Source organism: Hyla sarda, chromosome 6, assembly GCF_029499605.1.
Source record: "Hyla sarda isolate aHylSar1 chromosome 6, aHylSar1.hap1, whole genome shotgun sequence".
NCBI lineage: Eukaryota > Metazoa > Chordata > Amphibia > Anura > Hylidae > Hyla > Hyla sarda.
Genome location: NC_079194.1, coordinates 221,078,957 through 221,106,901, shown reverse-complemented (window position 1 = coordinate 221,106,901; position 27,945 = coordinate 221,078,957). Strand labels below are relative to the sequence as shown.

General features: G+C 46.0%; 1 protein-coding gene across 4 annotated transcripts in view; it reads right to left on the bottom strand.

The window, feature by feature from the left end:
* The window catches only part of FAR1 (fatty acyl-CoA reductase 1), a 72,860-nt gene extending 45,131 nt beyond the window's left edge, over nt 1-27,729 (bottom strand). For all 4 annotated transcript variants that reach the window (XM_056526578.1, XM_056526579.1, XM_056526580.1 and 1 more), the window contains exon 1: nt 27,603-27,729. The gene's annotated coding sequence lies outside the window, so the exon portion shown is untranslated. The remainder of the gene's footprint in view (nt 1-27,602) is intronic.
* Nucleotides 27,730-27,945: the final 216 nt, after the last annotated feature.

The window sequence follows — 27,945 nt, the reverse complement described above, 5'->3', positions numbered from 1 at the left end:
GTGGAGCACTCAGCCATCTCCAGCAGTCCTACAGACTATAAAAGTGGCATTGTGCATATTTGACCACATAAAGGGGCACTTGGGATGAATCTTTTCATTATGGGGGTCTGAACAGTTGAACTCCAGCCAAATCAGACACAAGCTGTCATTATGGCAAAAATCCTTTTAGGGTGACATGTGGCAGGTCGGTGGGGTGAGCTGCCGCAGATCCCGTTCTCCATGCAGTCCGGTGTCTTATGACACTTACAGGACCTTTCTGTACAGCCAATCACTGACCTAACATGGCACCGCTGTGGCCATTAATTGGCTGAGCGGGAAAGGTCCTTGAACCAGCTGCTTGTTGGGAGCACAGGAGGAGATCCTGGAAATGCATGGAGAATAGGCTTTTTGGCCGACCTACGGGGACCGGAGCTATGTTCTCCCCCCCCCCCCCCCCCCCATGTCCCTATTCCTTAGAATAATGTTTCCCAACCAGGGTGCCTCCAGCGTTTGCAAAACTACAACTCCAAGCATGCCTGGCCATTCTTTAGCTGGCGGTACCCTGGTTGGGAAACACTGACTTAGCATTTGAATTTCAGCGGCTGCCCAGCCCCAGACCCTGCATGCATGTGTCATATACTGCAGATAATTGCAAATTTTCCTGGGGGGGCCATAACATATCACAATTTGCAAAATTTGCAATGTGATGCCGATATCGTACAGCCCTAATTTGAGACTGTATTGAGTCAATTAGTTTACATTGAAATCTGCAGCTTTGAATCCTGCGCATCAGCTATGTGCAGGATACTGTAGGTGTGAATACACCCGTAGAGTGCTTTCACACATGCATATTTTCTGCTGCATATTTGCTTTAGCAGATTTTTCTGCCCATTGAAACTCTGCAGCTACAAATCAGCAGAAAAAATATGCACGTGTGAACGTATTTTTGTTGAAGCAGATTTTGCTACATATTGAAGTTGATAGGTAGCAAAATCAGCTGCACAAATTAGGCAGCAGATTCTGTATTTGTAAGCATACCCTAAGGGTGCATTCACACGGGCGTATTTGTCAGCAGATCCACAGCTGCGGATCCGCAGACAAAGGCCCCTAAAGTGCTGCCCTCTTTGTGCCTGCTAATATCGGTAAACCGCCGCTACCAGCAGAGACACTGAAGTGCGAGTCGCAGTGTATCCGCACACCCCGCACATCGTGGCCGCTCCCCCGGCTCCCTGAGCTACACAGAGAGTGGCTGTGATGTGTGCGAGTACACTGCAGGGTAACTCGCACATCGCAGTGTGTCTGCTGGTAGCAGCGGATTGCCGCTATTAGCAGGCACAAAGAGGGCAGCACTTTAGGGGCCTTTGACAAATACACCCGTGTGAATGCACCCTTAGGGTACATTCAGACATGCACATTTTCTGCTGCAGATTTGCTTCTGCAGATTTTGCTGCCCATTGTCTTCATTGTCTTGCTAAAGCAAATCTGCAGCGGAAAATATGCCATAAATGCCTGCTAGAGGGGGCCCACATCTATTAAGATGATGAGGGTCCCCAACCCAGTCCTACCTAGGAGAATGAATGGAGAGGCAACCTGGTAAGTGCGCAGCTCTCGCTCTTCACTTCTCTGGAAGTTACACTCATCGCTAGAAGGAAAATCAATTGACAACCAGGGCTATTGCCGCTAGTTCACATAAGATAAGCAGAGGAGCCTTATCAGAGTAAACTACTACCTATTGATTAGCACCAGCAATATCCCCATTCATAAAACTGATAAGAAACCCGCCATAAAACACTTCCACTAATAGATGGCTGAAGAAATCTGTACATGGAGGGGAGAAAGGAGTGTGACACATGCTGGTACTGAGATCCTGCATCCCTATTCACTACATGGCCAAACCTTCCCCAGGGTTCGTAAACAAGGGTTACTTTGTCCTTCCAGAAAGGCAGAATGTGCACAGCAGATCATGGCATATCGTGCCCGAGAGCAATCTGACAGCCATGTCTACTTGATCTCCTCTCATGGAAAGCATATGGAAAAGAGAAAAAAAATCAAGAATTTCCCCATTAAGAAAGGGAAAACAATTGATGTAAGGCTGCATTCACACTAGGAGCATTCATCCGTTATTAAACGTCCGTTTTCTGTGTAAAATCGGATGTATAATAACAGATGAAATATTGGCTGAATAAATATTCATCTGTTAAGACCCGTTATAACATCCCTCATGTATGGCCATAACACCTCTGCCTACAGACTCCCACAGCCAGGACTACTACTCCAATCATGGAACAGACTCCTTTCCCTGATGGGAGTAGTAATTCCCTGGCTGCGGGAGTCTGCAGACAGCTGGGGAGGCTACATTAATGTTTGTACTACAATCCCAATCATTGAACAGAGTCTGTTCCATGATGGGGGTTGTAGTACAGGGGCTGAGGGATTTAGCGCACCGGGTTTCACTACATTTATTAATGCGTCGGCGGGAGGTATGTAGTGTTTATGTTTATGTGTATATATATATATATATATATATATATATATATATATATATATATATATATATACACACACACACTATATATATATATATATATATATATATATATATATATATATATATATATATATATACATATACATACACACACACATATATATATATACATATATATACACACATATATACATACATATATATACACACATATATACATATATATTAGGGATCGAACGATATTGTTTTTTTAGGGCCATAAGTTATCGGCTATTTATCCCCCCACGACACCACTGCAGATCATTGATTTAAAGCGGGCGCTTTAAACCAATGCACTGCAGTGACTTTTGCGGTGCCATAGGCCGCCGCCGCCACCCGCTTCTCTCCACCTGCCTGTCCGGGGGTCCTGAGTCCTATCACCCCACCGCCGCACCGCGTCACACCACCAACCGCACCGCCCCAGCCCCAGCGCCTCCCCCATCCCCGGTTTTATAATTACCTGTTCCCGGGGTCCACTCTACATCTGGCTCCAGTGGCCTCCTCCTGAGCTGTCACTGTGCGCACTGACGGTGACGTCACATCACTCGTCATTGCACACCGCGTAACGCAGGGCGCAGCAGGAGCCAGAAGTAGCGTGGGCCCCAGGAACAGGTAATTATAAAACCGGGGATGGGGGAGGCAATGGGGCTGGGGCGGTGCGGTGGGGGGTGTGACGGGGTGCGGTGATAGGACTCAGGACCCCCGGACAGGCAGGTGGAAAGAAGCGGGTGTCGGCAGCGGCCTATGGCACCGCAAAAGCCACTGCAGTGCATTGGTTTAAAGCGCCTGGTCGATCCCTAAAATAAATAAATCTATCTATCTATCGCAGCGCTATATATCTTGCCCCCCACAGTGCTTTTAATATAGATATGGCCCCCTGCTACTCACAATGTTCATTTTAAAATCTCACGCCGAGAGCCCTGATTGGCTCCTCAGTACCGGCCATTCAGGGCTCCCCGCGGGGGATTTAAAAATTAATGTTAAAACACACGATACATTGAAGGGTTGCAGAGCTTGCCTCCAGCTATTTCTTAACTTCTGATCGCATCAGGTCTCAGAAGTGAAACCCGGTGCGGTCAATCCCTCAGCCCCTGTACTACAACCCCCATCATGGAACAGACTCTGTTCCATGATGGGGATAGTAGTAAAAACACTGATGTAGCCTCCCCAGCTGTCTACAGACTCCCGCAACCAGGGAATTACTACTCGCATCATGGAAACAAGTCTGTTCCATGATGGGAGTAGTAGTAGTCCCTCAGCACTCCAGGAGTCTGCTGATGTCACTGCAGCATGCTCAGAAGTAATGATGGATATTATAAACCAGGTGCAAACGGATGACATAAAGGCTCCTCAGTTTTCCATAGACTTCAATGTTAAAAATAACGGCCTCTAATTTACCCGTTTCTTGTGATGGGCGAAAAATTTGTGCATGTTCCGTTATTTCTCCCGCCACAACTAACGGCCGTTATTCATGACGGACTATAACGGTTCATAACGGGTAATAAAAATATCCCATAGACTTGAATGGGATTGTTTATCGGCCGTTTAACATGGGTTTTCTGACGGATGTTTGTAATGGATGAATTTTTATAGTGTGAAAGCAGCCTAATAAGATTGTCCTTTGAGAAGTAGATATGGCTTTTTACTGTTACATTTAATGGCAGTGAACTTTAGAGAGGCTCAACAACAGGAACGGTCAGAGAGGTTTATAGAAAACAAACTCAGGAAGTTCACCGCCAGTAGCAGATTTCTTTTTCCAGATCGTAAGCTGCTGTGACATCACAAGTCAAATGAAGTAAAACAAAATGGATGAATAAATAAAACAAACAGCTGTGACATCACAACTGTGTTTATCAAATAAGGCACTGTGAAATCACAACAGTGCTCCAGTGCGTCAGCTCCTGTGACGTCTGCATTCTGTGTCGGGCACTGCTCCTGAGGGGTGACACCATGGCCACACACCCTCAGTTCATGTCTATGGGAGGGGGCATGATTGCCATTACGCCCCTTTTCATAGGCATGAAGGGAGGGGGCGTGGTGCCACGAGGCGGCATGAACGTGACGTCTCGGGAGCAGCGCCCGGCACAGAATGCCGGGGGGCTGCACGGATATCACAGTGGTCCCAGTAGCAGGACTGCTGTGATCAGACATCTTATCCCCTATCCTTTGGATAGGGGATAAGATGTCTAAGGCCGGAAAACCCCTTTAAGATCTGCAGAGATACAGTACCTGGCACAGCTGCTATCTAAAGCTAGGCATGCAAAATCAAAGTTAAGGAAAAATGTAATAAAAGGAAAACTGTCGGTCATAGTGTGGGTGAACAGGAGTCCAGCGAGGGGTCACTTACTTAAATATGTCCAGTAGATCCTGGGATATGTCCCCCAGAAGATCTTCTGCTAAATTTAGTGAATCTCGCAAAGGGGCATGGCTCCGCCCACTCAACTTACATATTCATTGTCTGTGACTCCACTTCACAAGGATGTGGAATCACAGACAATGTAAAGGTAAATTAAGTGGGCGGAGCCATGCCCCTTTGCGAGATTCACTAAATTTAGCAGAAGATCTTCTGGGGGACATATCCCAGGATCTACTGGACATATTTAAGTAAGTGACCCCTCGCTGGACTCCTGTTCACCCCCACTATAACACAATGTATTGGGTATAGTGTGGGTGAACAGGCTGACAGTTTTCCTTTAACCTTTTATAAGACGAAGGGGCGTACAGGTATGCCCTTGAGTCCTAGTACTTACGGACCAAGGGCATATCTGTATGCCCTAAATCCTTAAGCGGCTTTCAAGAGAGCGTGTGAGGTAGACTCATACTCACTGCTTATGCCGGGCAGTGGCAATCCCGACTCTGTCCGGCATTTAACCTTTTAGACATGGTGATCAATACCGATCACAGCATCTTAAGTGAAAGTGGAAGATGCTGGCAGCTCAGTGGAGCTCACGGAACTTGCGGGGGTTTCGTAAGCCAAAATGGTCCCGTTACCTGCCTCCTTCAATGATGTAGCCTGGCTTAGCCAGCCTATATCAGTGATATGCCGATCTTACTGTGTAATGCAATCTAATGATTGCATATAAAAGTGTAAATAAAACATTTCCAAAAGGATATAAAAAAAATTAATCCACTTATTTTTCCCATTTTACAAAAAAAAAAAAAAAAATGAATTAACATATTTAGTATAGCCGTGTGCTTAAATGTCCAACCTATTAAAATACAGTATGATTTTTATAATCCCGCATAGTTAAATGGCATAAACGTTAAAAAATAAAATTACCAACACACCAAAAATACTATAGTAAAACAGGAAAAAATATATATAAATTGGTTATCATTTTAATCGCATTAACCTACAGAAGATAATGTATCATTTTTACCATAAAGTGTAAAAACCAAACGCCCCAAAATTTGTTAGATTGCAGTTTTCTTTTTAAATTCCACCCCCAAATATTTTTTTTTAGTGCGCCATTCATTTTACAATACAATGTAAGATGTCATTACAAAGTATGACTAAGGGTGGCAACGCCTGAAACGAGTCACTGTGTCTTTTAACTTTTATTCAATGAATGGGACTCTGCAAATTCCACGCTGGCCATCCTTTCTAATTTGTCTGGACTTTGCTGCTGCCATACACCTGCCGTGCCATGGGTGGGATATATTTTTGGTGACCTGGACTATACCCTCTAGTAGACATTACAAAGTACAATTGTTCGCACAAAAAACAGCCCTCATGTGGGTATGTGAAAAAATAAGTCACGCATTTTAAAAGGAAAGGAGGAAAAACAAAAATGCAAAAATGAAAATTGACCCGGTCCTTAAGGGGTTAAGATACAATAATTTTAAGATTTCAATGCAAAACATGACTGCGTGTACAGAAATAAAATATTCCCACATTGCATGGCTAGAGTAGAGCACAGCATTGTTCTGGGCGTGTGTATTCCCCGGGCACCTATTACATGACTTCAGTCCTGGATAATGAGAGGTTCTAATTGATCAATCACATTAGACGCTCCAAACAAACAATGTGCTACATAACCCAGAAAGAAGCAAAGACTCTACACACTCTTCTGGAGGCCCAAAGCGACACTGGGAGGTCACATATAGCCTACTGACCACCACACCACTACTGACCATATACACGTGGCCATATTACAGTTGTCTACAGAAGTCTAAGGAAATGTTCTATAGAATGCCGAAAAACTGTTACAGATTTTACCAATGTGTAGAGGGTTTGTAAAGTTCTACTCACTTACTCAGCATCTGTACTTAGAAAAGTGAATACTGGTCTTTTAAGAAAAGGTTTTCCAGTGGCTGGGAGGCCAGAAGTATGGTATTAAAGAGGTTGACCAGTGGCTGTTTTTTTACAGTATGCCAGTTCTGTAGTTTATAACAAAACAAACCTTTACTCACCTCCTGCTCTTCTGCCATGTCTCCAGTGTCCTGCAGAAATCGTCTTTATAAGCAGCAGCCTGATGTGTAGGGCTGGGAAGCACCTGGGACCAGAGTGTGACACTGCCGCTCAGCGAATGGCTAGCCGCAGCGATGTCCCGCCTTGGTCAGCGATTCGATGAGCGGCAGCGGGACCCACTAGGCCCACACTGATATATTATAGGGTTTACCACGTCAAAGTTTTGGTTCAACAATCTTATTCCAACCTTAGACATTTATGGCATTTTTACAGCATAAACAATAAAAAGGTCTGATAGATGTGAGTCCTATCTCTGGGACCCATCCTCACCTTCAGAATATCCCCCCCCCCCCCCCCCCCCAAGCCCACCTCACCTGCTAAAGTACATTCATACTTAGCCCCGCCCTCATGACATCACGCTTCACCCCCTCAATGCAAGTCTATGGGAGGGGGTGTGACAGCCGTCATACCCCTTCCCATAGACTTATTGAGGGGGCGGGGTGTCACATCATGAGGGGAGCGTGGCTATGACATCACAAGCTCCTGGCGCCGGCTCCAGTGTTTGGAACAGTTTGTTCCAAATGCTGAGCAGCGGAGTACCCCTTTAAATGGCTGAAGATAACGCTAAAGAGATCCCACAGGCTGCACATAAGGTTATATTTACCTGCTCTTCAGGGCAATTTGTCCGGGACATTGTTATACAACGTCATTTTCAGGACAGTTCAGCCGTACATAATTATGATTTTCTTCCTGATGATGTTTCGTCTATAGATGCTTTGCCTACTGACACCCATACTTCGCTTTCTGCAAATCTTGTTATAGATAATACCACAATTGATTCACAATATAGCTATTCTTTTGCATCACAAAGCCTGGGTTTCAATTTTCCAGATTTGTGTGTCTCGTCAGAATTACAGAATATGAGACAGGTGGGGCCATAGACAGCGTTTGAGTCTGATTTTCGGACTCGGAACGCTGCCTTTTACCCTATCATGTCCCGTACTCCTTCATTGGACTTATTTCAAGAGTCTGTTGAACGAGAGTTGATTAAACTTTCAAGGCAACCTAATGTACATTATAACCTGAACCATTTGCAACGCCTTGCATTGTCTGAACTTAGGGACATGGATGATATTGTTATACGACAGGCAGATAAAGGGGGTGCGGTTGTACTGCTGGACAAGGGCCTCTATTATCGGTTGAATTTGTCATTACTGTCTGAAACATCTACATATAGGCCTTTGTCCACCAACCCAACCGTACTTTTCCGCAATATCTTGTGTGAATTGGTACATAGTGGCATCAACAAGGGTTTTTTCACACACAAAGAGGCTGATTTCATCATTGTTCCTCACCCCGTCATGGCAGTTTTTCATTCCTTGCCTAAGATACATAAAAATGTATTTCCACCTCCTATGCGACCCATAGTCGCAGGCATTGGATCTTTGAATGAGAACCTGTCATCTTGGGTAGACAGTCTCCTACAGCCTCTTATACCTACTATACCTGGATTCATTCAGGATACTAAGCACCTATTATATACTTTGGAGAAAGTTACTTGGACAGAGCCCTCTCGGTGGATCACGGCAGATGTCTGCTCTTTATATTCCGTGATCCCCCATGATAGGGCCCTCATGGCTTTACAGTGGTTTTTAAGTACATTCTCGTCATACCCCGTTGGTCTGCAGGAGTACATCATTCAGGTGATTGTGGGAAAGTAAATAATCAATTTTTTCATGTTTGATCGTACCTTTTACCTGCAGACCATGGGGGCGGCCATGGGGGCCAAATTCTCACCCTCATTGGCTAATGTATACATGAGTTGGTGGGAGATGAAATACCTCTTTACGGATAATAATCCCTTTAAGGAATTCATCTCCCACTATGGTCGTTTTATAGACGACTGCATTTACATTTGGAGATCAGATGAACAACATTTATCATCATTTATCTCCTATTTAAATTCTAATGCAGACAATCTATCTTTTACTGTCACTCTGTTCAATAGGGAGGTGCCTTTTTTGGATCTCACCCTAATAGGCGATCCTACACAATCTAAAATTATTTCTAAGACATTTCGTAAGGATACCTATGTTAATTCTACCCTACATGCATCGTCGTGTCACCCGTTCCATGTCATTAAAAATTTACCTATAGGAGAGGCCATACGCGCCCGTAGAAATTGTACCCGTACTGAGGACTTTGACAGGGAAATGAGTGACATGACGACCAGATTGAAGAATAGAGGTTATCCTGAATGGACTTTAAAACGGGCCTCCAACATAGTATCCCTTAAAAATAGATCTCAACTCATTCAACCTAGAGAATCCAACCTAGAACGTAAAAATCAGCTGTCCTCCCATCCTCACCGCAAACCGGTCATGTTTTGTACTCAATATAGTAATGATTTTCGTGACGTTTGCGGGATCATACATAAGTTTATGCCTATTATTTTGTCTGATCCTGCACTCGCCACGTCTATGACAGGGGGCTATAGATGCATATCTCGGCGTGCCCCCACTTTGGGACAATTATTGTCCCCTAGTCTTTTTTTTGAGTACTCCTAAAGCTACCGCTACTTGGCTCCGTCATCCTGGTTCATACGGATGCCGACACTCTGTCTGCACCTGTTGTACCAGGATGAAAGTTGGTGACACGTTCACTTCTTACGCCACTGGGTCTGAATACAAGATCAAGCAGTACATTAACTGTAATACAACCTTTGTCATTTATTTAATTTCTTGTAGGACATGTAAAACCCAGTATGTGGGATGTACATCAACACCCCTCAAAGTGAGAATCAGGAAGCATTTATCAGATGTTGCCCATTTTAATTCACGTCACATCTCTACTGTTTCCTCACATTGTGCCCTAAAACATGCAGGTGGAACTTCCACTCTGCATGTTCAGGGCATTGAGCGTGTCACTGCTCCCTTACGGGGAGGTGATCACAGAAAAAAACTCCTGTCACAGGAGGTTTTCTGGATCATGACTTTAGATTCCCGTTGGCCTAAAGGTCTGAACAAGAGACAAGATATCCTTTTACATTATTAATATGTCTCCTGTTTTTTCCTTGCGCTATACGGTTCTATGTCCATTCCAATATACTAACCATTTCTCGTCAGGCTGTTCTGTTCTTGCTCATCCCCCATAACATTATTTTATATTTATTATTATTTTTGCTCATATTTACATGTTTTTCAGTATGGATAACCTATATATTTTTTATATTTCTTAATTGTATTCATACTAAATACTTTATAATGTTACATGGGGGAACTACTACATCTTTGTGCTTGTGAGCATGATGAAAAAGGTTTTTATTTACACTTGATAAATCTTCTTCCCACTTGTATTTATGCAAGGGTTAAGGTCTTGTGGGATTGGGAACTCCTCCCTTCCCCACATCACTTCCCCTATATAAGTTGGGCATTTTTTATCTTACTCTGTATGACTAAGGGCGTTCTGTTACACGCCTGAAACGCGTAACCCTGTATTTACCGTTCCTGTTTTTATCCATTTAATAAATCTGGGATCCGCTATACCTCGCTGGCATTTCTTCCTTGTCTCAACTAAACATGGAATATATTTAACCCCTTAAAGGACATGCGCAGTAAATAGCATCACTTAGCGCACAGCGCGGCACATTTACGGTGCGGCTGTGACCCAAGCGCAGGAGCTATGCTTGCAGCTGTCAGCAGCCGCGGATCCACCGATAATGGCAGACATCAGCGATCACGCTGATGTCTGCCATTAACCCCTCAGGGTATCTGCGGCAGTGCGGCACTTATAATGGCTGATCTGATCGCCCGCGGCACTGTCTCGAGGGAAAAAGCCCCTCCCTCAATAAAGTTTAAAATCACCCCTTTTCCCCATATTAAGACAAAAAAGCGTAAAAAAAAGATAAAATAATAAACGTATTTGGTATCGGTGTGTGTGTAAATGTCCAACTATAAAAATATAACGTTTGCCCCTATGGCGAACGGCGTACAACTGGTCACGCAAAAAACAAGCCATCATATGGGTCTGGGAATAGATATATAAAAGTTATGAATTTTAGAAGGCGAGGAGGAAAAAGCTAAAAACGAAAAAATAAAATTGGCCTGGTCCTTGAGTCCATAAGGGGTTAATGCACCAGACACGCAGCATTGAACCTGCAGAACAAAGTCTTTGCTGCCAGTCATGTCAGCAGCTGTCATGTCATAGCAAACATTGTGGGCAGCGCACTGCTGCGGATGCCAATGGGCTTGACTGGTAAAAGACACTGCCGACTGACTTAAGTGAAGGCAAGTTTACTCTGAGCAGTGAATTTGCTAGTGTCAGAGCAATAGTACAAGGCAACAGTGATGCCACTAGGATGGAAAGAAAATCCAAGGTAATGAGTAATTTACCTACTGATCATTTGAAGTCTTAACAAGTCACTAGGTGTAAAAGGGACCTTCATTCACTGACCAGACCTAGGGCACCTGGAGTCCACTTTACCCTATCCATCGGCATGCACAAAGCTAGTAAGAACATTGCAGCCAAGACTGCCCCTAGGGTTACATGTAGGGTGCACTTTGTTCTGTCATACAGTAGGTGCAGCAGAATTGGCTTTCTTGTCTTACCTTGCTGAAGGTTAAAGGGACCGACATGGGGACAGATTATCTTTAGAAAAACTGCCTGCACAGAAAAGATCCTGATATTGAAGAAAAAGAACGGAAAACCCTTTAATATATCAGCGTGGACCAAGTCATTCATTCAGGCAAAAAAAGAAACATATTGCGCTAGTCAAAAAACGAGCAACATTTAACATTATCCCATTCCTGCCAAAAATTCTATTACAGGGGTCTCTTTCTTCAGGACACCCATATGGACAGGGGTAGATTTTATTGGACCCTTCTAATAGAAAAGCTTCAAAGTCAGGTGCACATATGGCATTTCTGGTGACCTGGCTCCCAGGATTTGCTGACTTTTGGATCTAAGCACAGCTCACCTAGATGCTGGGGTTTTTATTCTAAATTATAATAAAAAAAATTAAAAAAAAAAAACACACACACACACACGAGCAAAAGTTAGTAAATGAGTTTACTATAGGAACCACAGACTTGAAGTAGCCATCTAAATGCTATGGGAAATGTATCCATGTTTCACCTTACTCTAGTTTTTTTTTCCTAAATTACCTCAATGATTTCTCATTTCTCTCCAGTTTTCAATTAATATAATGACCATCACAACAGCCCACATTCTGCAGTAACTTACTATTAAACTCCTGAATATGAGCAAGTGCTCCATACCGTTACACTACAGATTATGTAATACGAGGCAACTAAGAACCATCTAGAGATTTCATTCATAATGATTATGGTGTAAGACGCTACACATCCTTCCTACCTGGCAAACATCCATGGAATAGTCACCATTGTGTATTTAGTCATTTGGCAGCCAGATTTCTTTACCGCAAGGCAAAAAGTCAGAAAGGAAACCTTAAGTACCAGATTAAGGGACTGTTTTCTTTCTGCTAGTGGCGCAACTGAGGCTGGTTTTAGGCAGAGAACCAAAAGTTGTACAATATGCGATCAAACAGCGATTCTATGTACGGCGATCTCCTCCAGAGATGCTGTAAACCAAGATGAGCAACGTGCTTGGATCAATATCCCATTATCATAGTGTAAATATAGGATTAGCACACACGTCTGGATTGTTTTACACCTAGTGTCGCTTTAAAGATACATAGAAATATTGTTGACTTAAAAGTGACACTCCAAGCAAAACCGCTACAATGTGACAGGCCTGAGGGGGGCGAAGCATGGCTAATCTTTTCCATGTTCTCTGTATCCTTGTGTCATGCAGCACCCACTTAGGCCCAACATCATATCCTTTTTAACAAAAGCCATGACAGGAGTGCCGCACCCGTCATACGACACACCCCATTGTCTTCTAATTGGGTTTGTCAAGTTCCGTCTTAATGTCTACTGCTTAGATGGGAAGTATAGCGCTGTATGTTTGTGCTATTCCTCCCTACCAGTCTAAGACATACACATGGAGGCTCCAATGAAAGTAGTGTAAACACAGCCAAACTATACAGCTATATATCAGATTACTGGTACAAAGCCACTAAGATGTGACTTTCTAGACATCAAATCACCAGAGTGAGCTTCATGCAGACAGAGGAATGCTGGGAGTTTTTGGCTCTGAAGCCTGTAGTACTATGAATGCAGCTCTGGGCTCTAAAGCAAGTTTAAAGCGGAACATTCCCAATCTGACAGATCTGACAGCATCATTAGACAGCAGGGAGAAGGAGGGTGTATATAGGGGATTAGAAAGTGGAGAAGAGATCCCATGTCAACTGCAGGAGGAGGAAGGGGGATTAAAGTGTAGCTGTCAAAATGTTTTTATATACTGTAGATAATTTCATTATATGTATATTTGTAGTATACATTGGTTAAAAAAATGTGTGTATTTTTGGGTGAAAAAAAAAGTGTGCGTCTCTGTGAGGAGTCCAAATACAGGAAGTGAGGACAGGACAAGCAGAGCTCTGTGCAGGCTTCGTGCTTGTCAATCATCCTCATGTGCGAGCCCCCGCCTGTCCTCACTGCACAGAGCCCCCGCCTGTCCTCACTGCACAGAGCCCCCGCCTGTCCTCACTGCACAGAGCCCCCGCCTGTCCTCACTGCACAGAGCCCCCGCCTGTCCTCACTGCACAGAGCCCCCGCCTGTCCTCACTGCACAGAGCCCCCGCCTGTCCTCACTGCACAGAGCCCCCGCCTGTCCTCACTGCACAGAGCCCCCGCCTGTCCTCACTGCACAGAGCCCCCGCCTGTCCTCACTGCACAGAGCCCCCGCCTGTCCTCACTGCACAGAGCCCCCGCCTGTCCTCACTGCACAGAATGCAGTGGAAAACCACACTACAGGCTGATCCAACTTTATGTAATGTCCTTAAAACAAGTCAAAATGAGGCTCAGTAGTGTATGGCCTCCACATGCCCGTATGACCTCCCTACAATGCCTGGGCATGCTCCTGATGAGGTGGCGGACGGTCTCCTGAGGGATGGCCTCCCAAACTTGGACTAAAGCATCCACCAACTCCTCCAATCAAATGTGCACAGTGTGAACCTGCTTTCATCTGTGAAGAGCACAGGGCGCCAGTGACGAATGTTGGTGTTCTCTGGCAAACGCCAAACGTACTGCATGGTGTGGGGCTGTAAGCACAACCCCCACCTATGGATGTCGGGCCCTCATAGAGTCTGTTTCTGACTGTTTGAGTGGACACATGCACATTTGTGGCCTGCTGGAGGTCATTTTGCAGGGCTTTGGCAGAGGTAGCGGTCCTGCTGCTGGGTTGTTGCCCTCCTACGGCCTCCTCCACGTCTCCTGATGTACTGGCCTGTCTCCTGGTAGCGCCTCCATGCTCTGGACACTATGCTGGCAGACACAGCAAACCTTCTATGCCACAGCTCGCATTGATGTACCATCCTGGATGAGCTGCACTACCTGAGCCACTTGAGTGGGTTGTAGACTCCGTCTCATGCTACCACTGGAGTGAACACACCGCCAGCATTCAAAAGTGACCAAAACATCAGCCAGGAAGCATAGGAATTGAGAAGTGGTCTGTGGTCACCACCTGCAGAACCACTTCTTTATTGGGGGTGTCTTGCTAATTGCCTATAATTTCCACATGTTGTCTGTTCCATTTGTACAACAGCATGTGAAATTGATTGTCTATCAGTGTTGCTTCCTGAGTGGACAGTGTGATTTCACAGAAGTGTGATTTGGAGTGGAGTTTCATTGTGTTGTTTAAGTGTTCCCTTTATTTTTTTGAGCAGTGTATATTACAAATATACATATAATGGTATTATCTACATTTTATAAAAAGTTTTTGTTGACGACAGGTAGACTTTAAACAGCAGATCAGCGTGTGACAAGGAGGCATCTATCAGGAAAGCAGATAGAGAGGGTTGAACAAAAGCTGTCGAAAAATTTGAATATTGTGCAAAAGTCCATTGTATTTCATTAATGCAACGTAAAAGGCGTATTCCAGCTTTGGGATAAAATGTCTGATCACGGGGGCCCACCTCTGGGACCCCCGCATTTATGTGCGGAGCTGCGTCTCCAGGCTTGTAAACCGGAAGTTTTCGGGACCGGGGGACATGGCGTACACCACGTTCCCCTTGGGACGTCACTATGGGAGGGGGCATAATGTCTTTTACACCCCCTCCCAAGCAAGGGAAATATAGCAAGCTGCAATATAGTGTGTGCCTATGACTCCAGGTTACTGTAGGCCAGATCATATAGACTGCTATAGTTAACAGTTTTTGCATTCACCACTAACACAAGTTCACAAAAGGCAAAGATCAAGAACTCACGAACCTGAAAAAGCTGCAAGTTCCTGAAAATATAATGGTAATCTTACACTTTTTTTCTAAGCCTTGGTGAATGCACTTTTAATGAGGTATTTCCAACTTGTAGTATAAAGGCAAATTGCTATGACATTATGATTGATGGGGGGTCCAACCACTATTCAAGTAAATGGGGCTGTGTTGCAGTTCCTTGCAAAGTGAGTAAAAAAAATCCTCTTTGCAGAGAAATTTCTCAGGATTCAGGGGGGTGGTAGTCATGGAAGTCCCACCTCCACTGATCTAAAAGACCCCCACACCCAGAACAAGCAAACCTGCAGACTAGTATAGGGGGGGCTCATGACTCCTATAACAGAGGATGTTGGGAAAGAAGTATCGGGTATGTTACATATCAAAGGTTGATTCTTTTGTTTTCCCAAAAGCAGTGGTCTCCAAACTGTGGACCTCCAGATGTTGCAAGTACCAGAAGTCCGCACTTAGGGACTTTCATTGAGGGGGCAGAACGTGATGTCACGAGGGGGCAGAACCGTGATGTCACAATACTCTGGCCCCTGTATCAGAGCGATCTTCACTCCTTGAGGCTGATAACAGGGCTTTGGCAGGAGAGATTGAGGGGGCCCCAAGCGGCAGGACCCCCACGATCAGACATCTTATCCCCTATCCTTTGGATAGGGGATAAGATGTCGTGGGCCAGAGTACCCCTTTAGGATTCCTTGCCCTGAAGCCTTGCTGTACAGTGTGGGAGTGATTAGAGCTGCCTGCATTACACAGCAGTCAGACCCTACAGAGGAGCTTAGAGCAGCACAGGAGCCAGGACAGGTGAGTATTACCAGGAGGACAGGTTATTTAGGTCAGTCTCCAATCTGGGCCTCTGGTGCAAAACTACAAGTCTCATCGTATCCTGCTGTCTGGGCATGATGGGTGTTGTAGTTTTGCACCATCTGGAGTGCCAACATTTGAAAACAATGATTTTTGGCATAAAGGCACAGTTCATTTGGGCATTTATTTTTTTAATATTTTTTTTATATGTATTACACAAGTGCAAACCGGAAGTGTTGAGATATTGGGAGGACTCAGTGGCCAAGGTGAAAACCCTCACTATTTTAGAGTTTTACACCTATAAACACTTATAGGCTATATGCACACACTGTGCAGAGGGTGTAATAAATATATATACACACACAGATCAGCCATTCTATTAAAACCTATGTTACTGATTCAGCCACTTGGGTGCTGTGCTGAGGATCCAGCAGTCAGACGTTATTACTCTCGTCACTAAACAGAGGGTCTGCCCTGGATAATAGACCAAGCAATGAATACAGTATATCTGCTGGCAGGCGGTCACTTATGCAGACAGTGTATCAAAGAGATATATCTTTTTGGGATGTATTGAGATATTACCCTGTATTTAGAATTTATATTTCATGGACAATGGGGAGGATTGATGCATATTTGGGATATGGCATATATGATGTGTTGACTTTCTATGTAATTTACTATGTTTGCATTGACTGATGTGATGATGCATAAGATACTTTTGTAAGTAGTGCTGTATATGAATAGTGTTCTATCCAATTTATTCTAGTAGTTGCATATAATCTGGTGTTCTTGGATTAAACAGTTTTTCTATTATATGGGTTATCCCTCCCCACCTTGTAATTTGATGTACTGGAGAGTAGTCCATGTACTCAGCTTTCTAGTTCAATTGCAGTTCCATGGGAGTCCATTCAATACTTGGTAGTAGCTCCCTCTGGTGGCTGTTCCTCTATCATCACTATTGGAGGTCCGGTGTGGAGTGCGCATGCACCCGCTACGATCGCGTCTCCGGTCTGTTCAGGTGGATGTGCGTCATATGACGCGCTTCCTCTCATGACGCCACCCAGAAATCGGGCGGCGTGATGAACGAGCGGAATGCACCAACAGTCCCACCAGGTATTTAAAGGGGTACTACCGTGGAATTTATTTATTTATTAATTTTTTTAAATCAACTGGTGCCAGAAAGTTAAACAGATTTGTAAATCCCTTCTATTAAAAAATCTTAATCCTTCCAGTACTTTTTAAGGGCTGTATACTAAAAAGAAATCCAAAAAAGAAATGCATTTCCTGTGATGTCCTGGCCACAGTGCTCTCTGCTGTACATTTTAGGAACTGCCCAGAGAAGCATATGTTTGCTATGGGGATTTTCTCCAGTTCCTAAAATGGACAGCAGAGGTCAGCAGAGAGCACTGTGGTCAGGACATCACAGGAAATGCATTTCTTTTTTGGATTTCTCTTTAGTATACAGCCCTTAAAAAAGTACTGGAAGGATTAAGATTTTTTAATAGAAGGGATTTACAAATCTGTTTAACTTTCTGGCACCAGTTGATTAAAAAAAAAAAAAAAAAGTTTTCCACGGTAGTACCCCTTTAAGGCAGCAAGGTGCTGTAATCCCCAAGCCTCCTGAGGAAGAGACTTCTCGAAACAAGTGTTGAGGTGTGACAGGGTGCCGTAGGACTCCGGATGTCTCATTCAGGTAATACACTGACTATTCATATATAGCATTGCCACTATACTATCTAAATGTAGTACTTTGAGGACAATGTTCTGCTTATCCTTGTCACATCCCTATCAGTGTTTATGGTTTTTTAAGGGTAGGTAGCTTTTAATGGGTGGGTCCTGTGGATTTTTTGTAATTAGTGTGATATTCAAATAAAGTTGAATATGTCAAATAAATTTTTGATTATGCATTGTCAGTGTTGTAGGTTTTTCTATTATAGTGCCTGACAACAATAGGAATTGTAGGTTATTATATCAGACATAGGTGTGTGTGCAGAGAAATTAACACATGACTGTCCGATCTGATGCCCCCGCCCCAGGGTTCTGACTGTAATAAGTAACCATGAAATCCCACAGGCCTTTGAAGGGGGATGTATACACAACACACAGTTTTATCAGTAGCTTGATTTTACAGACACTGGTATAGAACATCTGGTAGCAGTAGTGTACATACCCTTTTTACAGTGTACACATGCTGGCTGCTTTCATTATTTTCAGAATAAAGCAATACATCGCCCGAGTCTGTATAAACACCGATAACAAGAGCAGCTCTGAAGAGCCCTCGCCATGGATTATGCTGTGAATTTCAGTGGCAGATAGAACGAGAGACAAAAACATGGCAAAGTCAGCAAGAATTAAATTAATGTAACATCTACAGCACAGAGAGAATGACAGAACAGCACAAATGTCTATGCTATCCGCTCCCACTCGCCAACGCCCCAGGGCAAAGCCAAACTGCTGCTAGAGTCCTGGGAGCTGGAGGTTAATGCGCTTTCCCAAATATAAACTCTCAGGGAAGGAGTTTCTGGGGCAGCATCTCAAGTCACAGGGATAAATTAAGTCATTGCACAAAATGATTTAAAAAGGCGTTTATGGAAAGAAAAAGTCTACTACAACTCATAGAATGCCTCGACAACCACAATGGGTACATATAGTACTCCTGAATCCGATATAGCCGGGGTATTGGCCATAGCTTGATGGGAATTGGGAAATGTCAAGTGTAATGGAAAACAATTGTGAAATGAAAAGCCTGTCACTCATTTCAGGCAGTAACAATGAGGAATAACCCCACTGTCATCCTCATGACATGCTGGGAGTCATAACCGTAACCCCGCTAAGCTAATATTGCCTATCCAGGCTGGATAACCCCTTTAGGCCAGGGCTACGTAATGTTAACGTTTTGGTTGCAGGTCACACAACTATGCCACCACTAACCTTAATGAAAATTGCATGCAACTTGTCCACTATTTTATTTTATTAACGCACCCTCCCCGCATGATTTACAGGGCTCAGTGCTAGAACAGAAAGGGGTGGGGGAGGAAGGATGCGTGCATGCTGCAGCTCAGCCTCTACTGGTGCTGGGCGGTATACCGGTATGAACCGGATACAGTTTTTCTTTTTCTCCCACAGTATGGATTTTTGTCCATACCGCTATACCGGTCGGGCCCCTCCCCCACCCTCCGGATGAATTGTAGAGCCCAGCGCGGCGCCCTCACTTGTACCGGTGTGCTTGAAGCTAATCCATTTACTGTGTCCCCCCGCTGCGCCTGTCAGCCAGTGTCCTCGAAAGTACGATCAATCCTCACCGCTAGCGGGGTCCCTGTGCCCACTAGCGGTGTCACAAGAATGCCGAGCGCGGCTCTGTTCCCCGTCCCTGTCAGCTCTCAGGGTACGGGAACAGATTTAAAGGCCTCGAGCGTGCTAACGTAGTACTGCGCATACGCAGTACTACGCAAATAGCGTAGGGCTAACGCTAGGCTCCTAGCGCTGCCTACGTTAGCCCTACGCTATTCGCGTAGCGCTCCCGGGGGGCACATTTGACACCGCTAGTGGGCACAGGGTCCCGACTCACGGGGTGGGGCGGGGGACAGGCGGTAATACCATGACACCGCGATAATAAAAAAAAAATACCGTGATATTCATTTTAGGCCATACCGCCCAGCACTAGCCTCTACAACTCCTAGGCTTTGAAGAAAAACATTAAAGGGGAACTCTGCCCCCAGACATCTTATCCCCTATCCACTAAGACCCCCCCGTGATCTCTGTGCAGCAACCGGTGTTCTAAACAGTATGTTTAGAATGCTGTGACCCCGCGGCAGGGGTCGTGACGTCCCGCCACACCCCATCCATTCATGTCTATGGGAGGCATGACGGCTGTTGCACAGAGATCGCGGCGCTCGGCACGGCACATCAGCGTTCTGATCATTTACATTCAGAACGCTGGTGCGGGCAGCCATAGTCGTGACGTCACACTCCCTCCCATAGACATAAAAGTACAGGGCATAACGTCACGACCATGGCTGCCAGCAACCGGCATTCTAAACATAAATGGATAGGAGTTAAATGTCTAGGGGCAGAGTACCTCTTTTTCACGTACTCAATAGTAGCCTTCTTGATCTTATTCATGTCCTTGTGCCATTACATCGGCACAGGAGCGTCCAGAATTCAGATGGAGCAAGAAATCCACATCTTTTATTTAGGAAATAAAGTAAGTAGATCCTATTCAGTAACCTGCACCAAGTATTTCTATATACATTTCTTACACGGAAAAAAAGTAAGTAAACCATTGTGCAAGTTTGACAGTAAAATGACAGCTGAAAGCAGAGGCACGGCTGCTTTCTCCTAACACTTTGTAGGACTTTCTTCTACAAAAGGTTGGAGTATGACAGGACCGACATCTACAGGAGACATCTTTTAAAGGGGTACTCCACTGGCCAGCATTCGGAACATTTAGTTCCAAACGCTGTGTGCACGCTGCGGGGATCGCCCATGGCCCCTTGTGACATAACGCCACACCTCTCAATGCAAGCCTATGGTAGGGTGTGTGGCGGCCCCCACCCAAAGACTTCCATTGAGGGGGCATGGCATCACGAGGGGGCGTGGCCGACCCCCGCAGCGTGCACACAGCGTTTGGAAATAAATGTTACAATCGCTGGCCAGTGGGAGTACCCCTTTAAAGGAGCTTTCTAGGAAAAAAACTTTTTTATCTATATCAACTGGCTCCAGAAAGTTAACCAGATTTGTAAATTACTTCTATTAAAAAAAAATCTTAATCCTTTCAGTACTTATGAGCTTCTGAAGTTAAGGTTTTTCTTTTCTGTCTAAGTGCTCTCTGATGACACGTGTCTCGGGAAACGCCCAGTTTAGAAGTAAAGCCCCATAGCAATCCTCTTCTAAACTGGGCGTTTCCCGAGATACGTGTCATAAGAGAGCACTTAGACAGAAAAGAACAACCTTAACTTCAGAAGCTCATAAGTACTGAAAGGATTAAGATTTTTTTTTAATAGATGTAGTGTACAAATCTGTTTAACTTTCTGGAGCCAGTTGATATATAAAAAAAAAAAAAAAAGTTTTTTCCTGGAATACCCCTTTAATACCAGGCTGCAGAATCTGTGGGTCGAACACAAAAGGTGGACACTAGAGATGAGCGAACTTACAGTAAATTTGATTTGTCACGAACTTCTCGGCTCGGCAGTTGATGACTTATCCTGCATTAATTAGTTCAGCTTTCAGGTGCTCCGATGGGCTGGAAAAGGTGGATACATTCCTAGGAAAGAGTCTCCTAGGACTGTATCCACCTTTTCCAGCCCACGGGAGCACCTGAAAGCTGAACTAATTTATGCAGGATAAGTCATCAACTGCCGAGCCGAGAAGCTCGTGACGAATCGAATTTACTGTAAGTTCGCTCATCTCTAGTGGACACTTTTGTGTTCTAAAAACAGGGCACGTCAGTCCAGCAACTAGGGATCGGACGATAATCACGATTTTGGGCATTATCGGTATCGGTAATTACCTTATCGATAAGCCGTTAATCCCCGGCCCCATTGCCTCCCCCATCCTCGGTTTTATAATTACCTGTTCCCGGGGTCCACGCTACTTCTTGCTCCTGCTGCGTCCTGCGTTACGCTGTGCGCTATGATGAGAGACGTGACGTCACCGTCAGTGCGCACAGTGACAGCTCAGGAGGACACCACTGGAGCCAGATGTAGAGTGGACCCCGGGAACAGGTAATTATAAAACCGGGGATGGGGGAGGCAATGGGGCGGGGCAGTCGCGGTGCAGCGGGTCGGGGGGGGGGGGGGACCCGGGAGCGGTGGCGGTGATAGGACTCAGGACCCCCAGACAGGCAGGGGGAGAGAAGCAGGTGGCGGCGGCCTATGGCACCGCAAAAGCCACTGCACTGCATTCATTTAAAGCGCCCGCTTTAAATCAATGATCTGCAGCGGTGTCGCGGGGGGATAAATAGCCGATAACTTATACCGGAATATCGGTATAAGTTATCGGCTATCGGCCCTAACCTCCACCGATTATCCGTATCGGCCCGAAAAAAACGATATCGGTTGATTCCAACCAGCAACTTTACAACCCTCATCCCAATTGAGGAAATTAATATCCTATCAATCTTCCAATATCCTGAAGTACACTACTGCACTGTACTACTCTATTTGACGGAGTGCACAAACCTGCTAAGTAAGAACCAGAAGAGTCTATGGATTTGTCTGGCGGCATTTTCATTATACAGCCTCATTGTTTTCAGAAAAACAATTAAGTCACTGGAGGCTTTTTGATCCTTGATCCAGACCATCTTACCATGATGCACCTGGGCTACATGATACCATGAAAAGCCCTGTGTTACCCTGGCTAGCAGCACAGTCACTTTCCTATAATCCGAGATGAATTACCTGCTTCTTGCACTTAATTATAGCCTATGGCAGTGGTCTTCAAACTGCGGACCTCCAGATGTTGTAAAACTACAACTCCCAGCATGCCCGGACAGCCGTTGGCTGTCCGGGCATGCTGGGAGTTGTAGTTTTACAACATCTGGAGGTCCGCAGGTTGGAAACCACTGGCCTATGGCATAGCAGCAATCCTGTAAGACCTGGAGCGCATCTCCTGACCGGCCACAGACTAGAATTAGAGTAAATTTACATGCGGCAAGTTCGTTACAGAAATTTTAACAACAGATCTACCGCATTTTAACACGTTTATATAAAGATCTGACTGTTCTGCTATTCCAGAAACTGTTCCACTCAACCTAATATTTTAGTTCTCGGTGGTGGGCTGCAATACCAAGTCTAGCCCATACACAAAAGCGGCATGTTAAGGGAATCTGTCACCTCATGTTTATGGTACCAGCTGCAGAAATAGCCAGATAGGTGACAGGACAACAATATGACAAATACCTTTGTTAGTTCTGGTGGCTTTGCCACAATTTATTAAAATTATGATTTTCTCCCTGGACTCAAGTGTCAAGGAGGCGGGGCTGAAATTAAGGGCTGAAGTGCCACAGCATCACTTGGCTCCTGGGTCACTCCCCCTTCCTGTCCTGGTTGATTGCCATACAAAGCACCGAGCCCTGTCTTCAAATTCCTTGCAATACTGCGCCACTAAGTTGGCCCTGCCCCCTTGACACTTGAGCCTGGGGAGAAAGTCATAATTTTGTAAGTTGTGGGAACCGCACCTTAACTAACAAAAGGTATGTGTCATATTGCTGTCCTGTCACCTGACAGGGTCTGCAGTTCATACAATATATATGAGGTGAAGTATTTCCATTAAAAGGGGCTATCCCAAGGTTGTGTGTCATCACCTATCAACAGGATATATCTGATCTGTGGGGTCCAACTGCTGGGACCCCTACTATAAGAATGGGGGTCCATGTGAATGGAGGAACTGCTCTATTCACTAGCTATGGGTATGTAAAAGCTAGTGTAGCACTGTACTATATTTGGCATGTCCATGGTAAAGGGGAAGGAAGTAGAAAGCCATGCTCGACAGCTGCTCCGTTCACGTGGAGGAAAAAGGACCCCAATTCATGACGGGTGGGAGTCCAAGCAGATGCGTCTTGTCCGGTATAGCAACTAATCTTCATACACTCGAATGGGGCTGAGCTGCGGCATCAGATAAAGCACATGGTCAAAAAAAGACTCCAATTCAGAAAAACTTCTCTGGGTCCATGCATACATACAGTATCCTGGGCATATTTAATGTGCATTATTTAAGGCTGCAGATTTCAATGTAAACTAAACCACTATACACTTATTAAAAACCTAGTGATCCCTTCCATATATAGTAAGTATATACCTTGAGGTCTACAACCCTTTTACTTTCATTGTATTCACGTGTAACGCAGAAACCTCGGCATACACTTCATTTAAAATATCAGTGTGAGCCCCCCAATTGCTCTTTTTAAACTAAATACCACTTCAAATCTGCAGCTTCACATCCTGCGCATCAACTATGCCCAGGATACTGTATGTGCAAATAGACCCTCCAAGTGCCAAGAACTACGCCAGCCATAAGACTTTAGGGTGCGTTCACATGTTAAAGTCAATGGGCAGCAAAATCTGCAGCAGATCTGCAGCAAAAATCTGCACATGTGAACGCACCCTGAGAGTCCAAGTTAACTGCAGGTGTTGCTAAACAACTACTTCTAGCATGCCCATGATGGGAGTTGTAGTTTAACAGGTAGGGAACCACAGGTTGGAGATCACTGACGTAGCAGTTTCAACAAGATTCCACAAAGAACCTAATCCCGATAATCCAGCTTTAACATCTCCAATCAATAAGAGTGAGTTTATGGCGGCTGTATAGAGTAGTTTAGCATATTCCAGAGTAGGTCTATAAAAAAAGTGTACATACTTTATTAATGTCTATATAAACACACCCAAAGGGCAAACAGGAGGTCCTGTCACATGGAACACACTTTCCAAGACCAATACAGCCTATCAATGAGTCATGCAGTCCTATGTCAGCTCTATTCAAGCTGCTGTAACACAGTCCCAGCGTGCACATCTAATCTCTTTATGAGCCGAGTAGCGTGCTCTCAATAGGGCTGGGCGGTATGGCCAAAAATGTGTATTGCAGTATTTTTGTAACTTACGGCGCTTCCACAGTAGATGTGTTATTCCCCCCCCCCAAAAAAAAATTAGGCCAGCGCTGCGCTGTCTCCATCAGGGTACTACTCATGTCACCCGCAAGCGCTGCTCTCCTCGTCCTCCTGTTTGTTGCGGCCGCCGGCGCTGACACTCTATACTGTATCCCTATGCCAGGGCTGCAAAAGGTAAACAAAAAAACTTTAACGCACGTTCCTACGTCGGCCTTATGCTCTTCCTGGCAACGTGAACGTCGGAGAGCCGTCAGCCTTTCACCGGCCGCAGCGATGTTCCGCCTCGGCCGGTGATAGGCTGAACCCACTGTCATGTAAGAAGCTGGCTTCCTACATGACAGTGGGCTCAACTGATCACCGGCCGAGGCGGAACATCGCTGCGGCCGGTGATAGGCTGGCGGCTTTCCGACATTCCATTCCCTAGAAAGCTGGTCCGGACCGACGAGAAAGGCGAGTTTAAGTTTATTTTGTTTAACTTTTGCAGCCCGGGCATAGGGATACAGTATAGAGCAGTAGTCTTCAACCTGCGGACCTCCAGATGTTGCAAAACTGCAACTCCCAGCATGCCCGGACAGCCAACGGCTGTCCGGGCATGCTGGGAGTTGTAGTTTTGCAACATCTGGAGGTTGAAGACCACTGGTATAGAGTGTCAGCGCCGGTGGCCGCAACAAACAGGAGGACCAGGAGGGCATCGCTTGCGGGTGACATGTGATTAGTTCCCCGATGGGGACAGCGCAGCGCTGGGTTAATAATTGGGGGTCAGAACTGCGCTTGCGGGCCACATATGATTAGTTCCCCGATGTGGGGACAGCGCAGCACTGGGCTGATAATTCATTCCCGAGGGGGAGGGGCCAATCCGGTATTGCGGTATGGGTTAAAATTTATATCGTGCAGCACAAAAATTTCGGTATTCGGAATGAACCGGTATACCGCCCAGCCCTAGCTCTCAATTTACCCAAGTGCATGTAAAAAGTGCAAGTGTTCACACAAAAAAAAACGTGCACAAGGATGCTGTCTGAAAGGAGAGAGGCCCCCCAACAAACCAAACCCTTCGCCTCCGAGCCAAGAGGCACCTGCAAGGTTCCAGGTCCAATGTCCCCTTTCACCGAAGCTACTCAGGGACCGAAAGTGCACATCTAATATCTACAACACTGCCGAGACTGAATTTTCAGCCTTATATCAAAGAAAGGAAAAAATTTAGGCGACTGTAAAAACATAAAGCACTTAGGGAGAAGACCATGGGTCAAGGTTATCGCTAAAAAACATAGCACCTCCGCCATACTGAGGGATAAACTGACAGACATGGAGGAAAAGGGAGCGGGAAACAACAAGACAGAAATACAGAAGGTGGACGAGGGTAGTGAATGGAATCCTGAGAACCTAGAAAGTGGGAGGGGCCAAGGGCATGATTGACAGGAATGATAAGAACCCTGGAGGGACAGGCAGAGAGGAGTGGTTCTGACCTACAAAACTGGAAACACCACATGCAGAATGACCTGCTACAATGCCACGTCTATGGGGACAGCTTCAGACTGCTAGGAGAGGCATGATTGCAATCTGATCGTCAGAGATAAGGGGCGCCATAGGTGCAGGAGCAGAAAAAGTTACTAAGTGCATAGGATATGCCCCAATGTTCAGTGAGAAAGGGGACAACATGGGGTCTTCTCCAGTGGTTTTCCAGATGCAGCACCATGGGTGGCCAAAGGGCTATTGTGCAGGGTAAATAGAACTGGAAACACCACATGAAAAGACACCAGGGCTATGCAAGAAGATCCTGATCAACCACCTTCCAGGTCCTGGGGGCCACGGGTTGTTCTTATGGATTCTGGTTCAGTTCTTTGGCTACAGCTTTTCAGTTACTCCCCACTAATTTAAGGAGTATACCATCACTTTATGATCTGTGGGGGACCCACATATTGTGACAATAAATGGGATGCACCACTAGTAAAGGGGTAACACTGCTGGACATGCCCTTCTCCGGATTGGTGGCAGTCACAGAGGTCGGGCCCCTCCACCTGGAGGCGCCACAGAGGTCGGGCCCCTCCACCTGGAGGCGCCACAGAGGTCGGGCCCCTCCACCTGGAGGCGCCACAGAGGTCGGGCCCCTCCACCTGGAGGCGCCACAGAGGTCGGGCCCCTCCACCTGGAGGCGCCACAGAGGTCGGGCCCCTCCACCTGGAGGCGCCACAGAGGTCGGGCCCCTCCACCTGGAGGCGCCACAGAGGTCGGGCCCCTCCACCTGGAGGCGCCACAGAGGTCGGGCCCCTCCACCTGGAGGCGCCACAGAGGTCGGGCCCCTCCACCTGGAGGCGCCACAGAGGTCGGGCCCCTCCACCTGGAGGCGCCACAGAGGTCGGGCCCCTCCACCTGGAGGCGCCACCATGTGGGGCCGGAGAGATAAGTGATGTAGCCCCTTCATTCTCATGTTCTGCTGCAGACCCAAAAATAGGACCCCTTGAGCATAAAGTAATGGTCTATCCTTAGCATCTCTTTACATTCACCCATGAGAGACCGCAGGGTGAATACATAAGCAGTTATACTGCCAACACCATCTGGGTACAGCCATTCCATCCCTGAGGTGGGGTCTAAGGAGAGCAATTCCGTGTCACTGTGGATGGAGCACCCCTTTAAGTGGGTGACCACAGATAGGGAGGGAAAACGGAGAAACATGGATAGGGGGCAGGGAAGGAGCAGGAAGTGGGCTGTGGATGTGACAGGCGAGAAAGAAGGGAGGAGGAATGGCCCCAAGGGGAAGGCTAATGGGAAGATGAGGGACAGTGGTCATGAGCTGTGCCAGGCCGGATGGAGCACACTGCCTGCACGGTGCATGACACATAAGCCCTCTATGAGGGGCACCACGCCTGCTATTGCCCAGCCATGCCCCCCTCGTGCCCGCACTACCGAGCCCGACACCCCGACGACCACGCACCTCAGCCCCGGCAGCAGCAGCACTCGCTCTTCTTGCCTCTCCTCAACTGACAAACCAGCTATCAGGCCGCGTTGCCAATCTCCTCCCTCAGCTGGCAGACACGCCCACCTCTGCAATGATTGGACCGATGCTTAGTACGTCATTGAACAGGCAAGTAAACCCCGCCTTGTGATTGGATGCTGTTCTGGTAAATGAAGGAGGGGACCCCACCCATCCATCACCGGGGGACCGGGCGGGAGACACAGAGGAGGATGACGGGTAAAGGGCGGATAGTGATGGAGAGTGAGGACGGAGGCGACGAGCAGAGGGGCTGACAGCATCACGGCTACAAGGGGTTAATGTA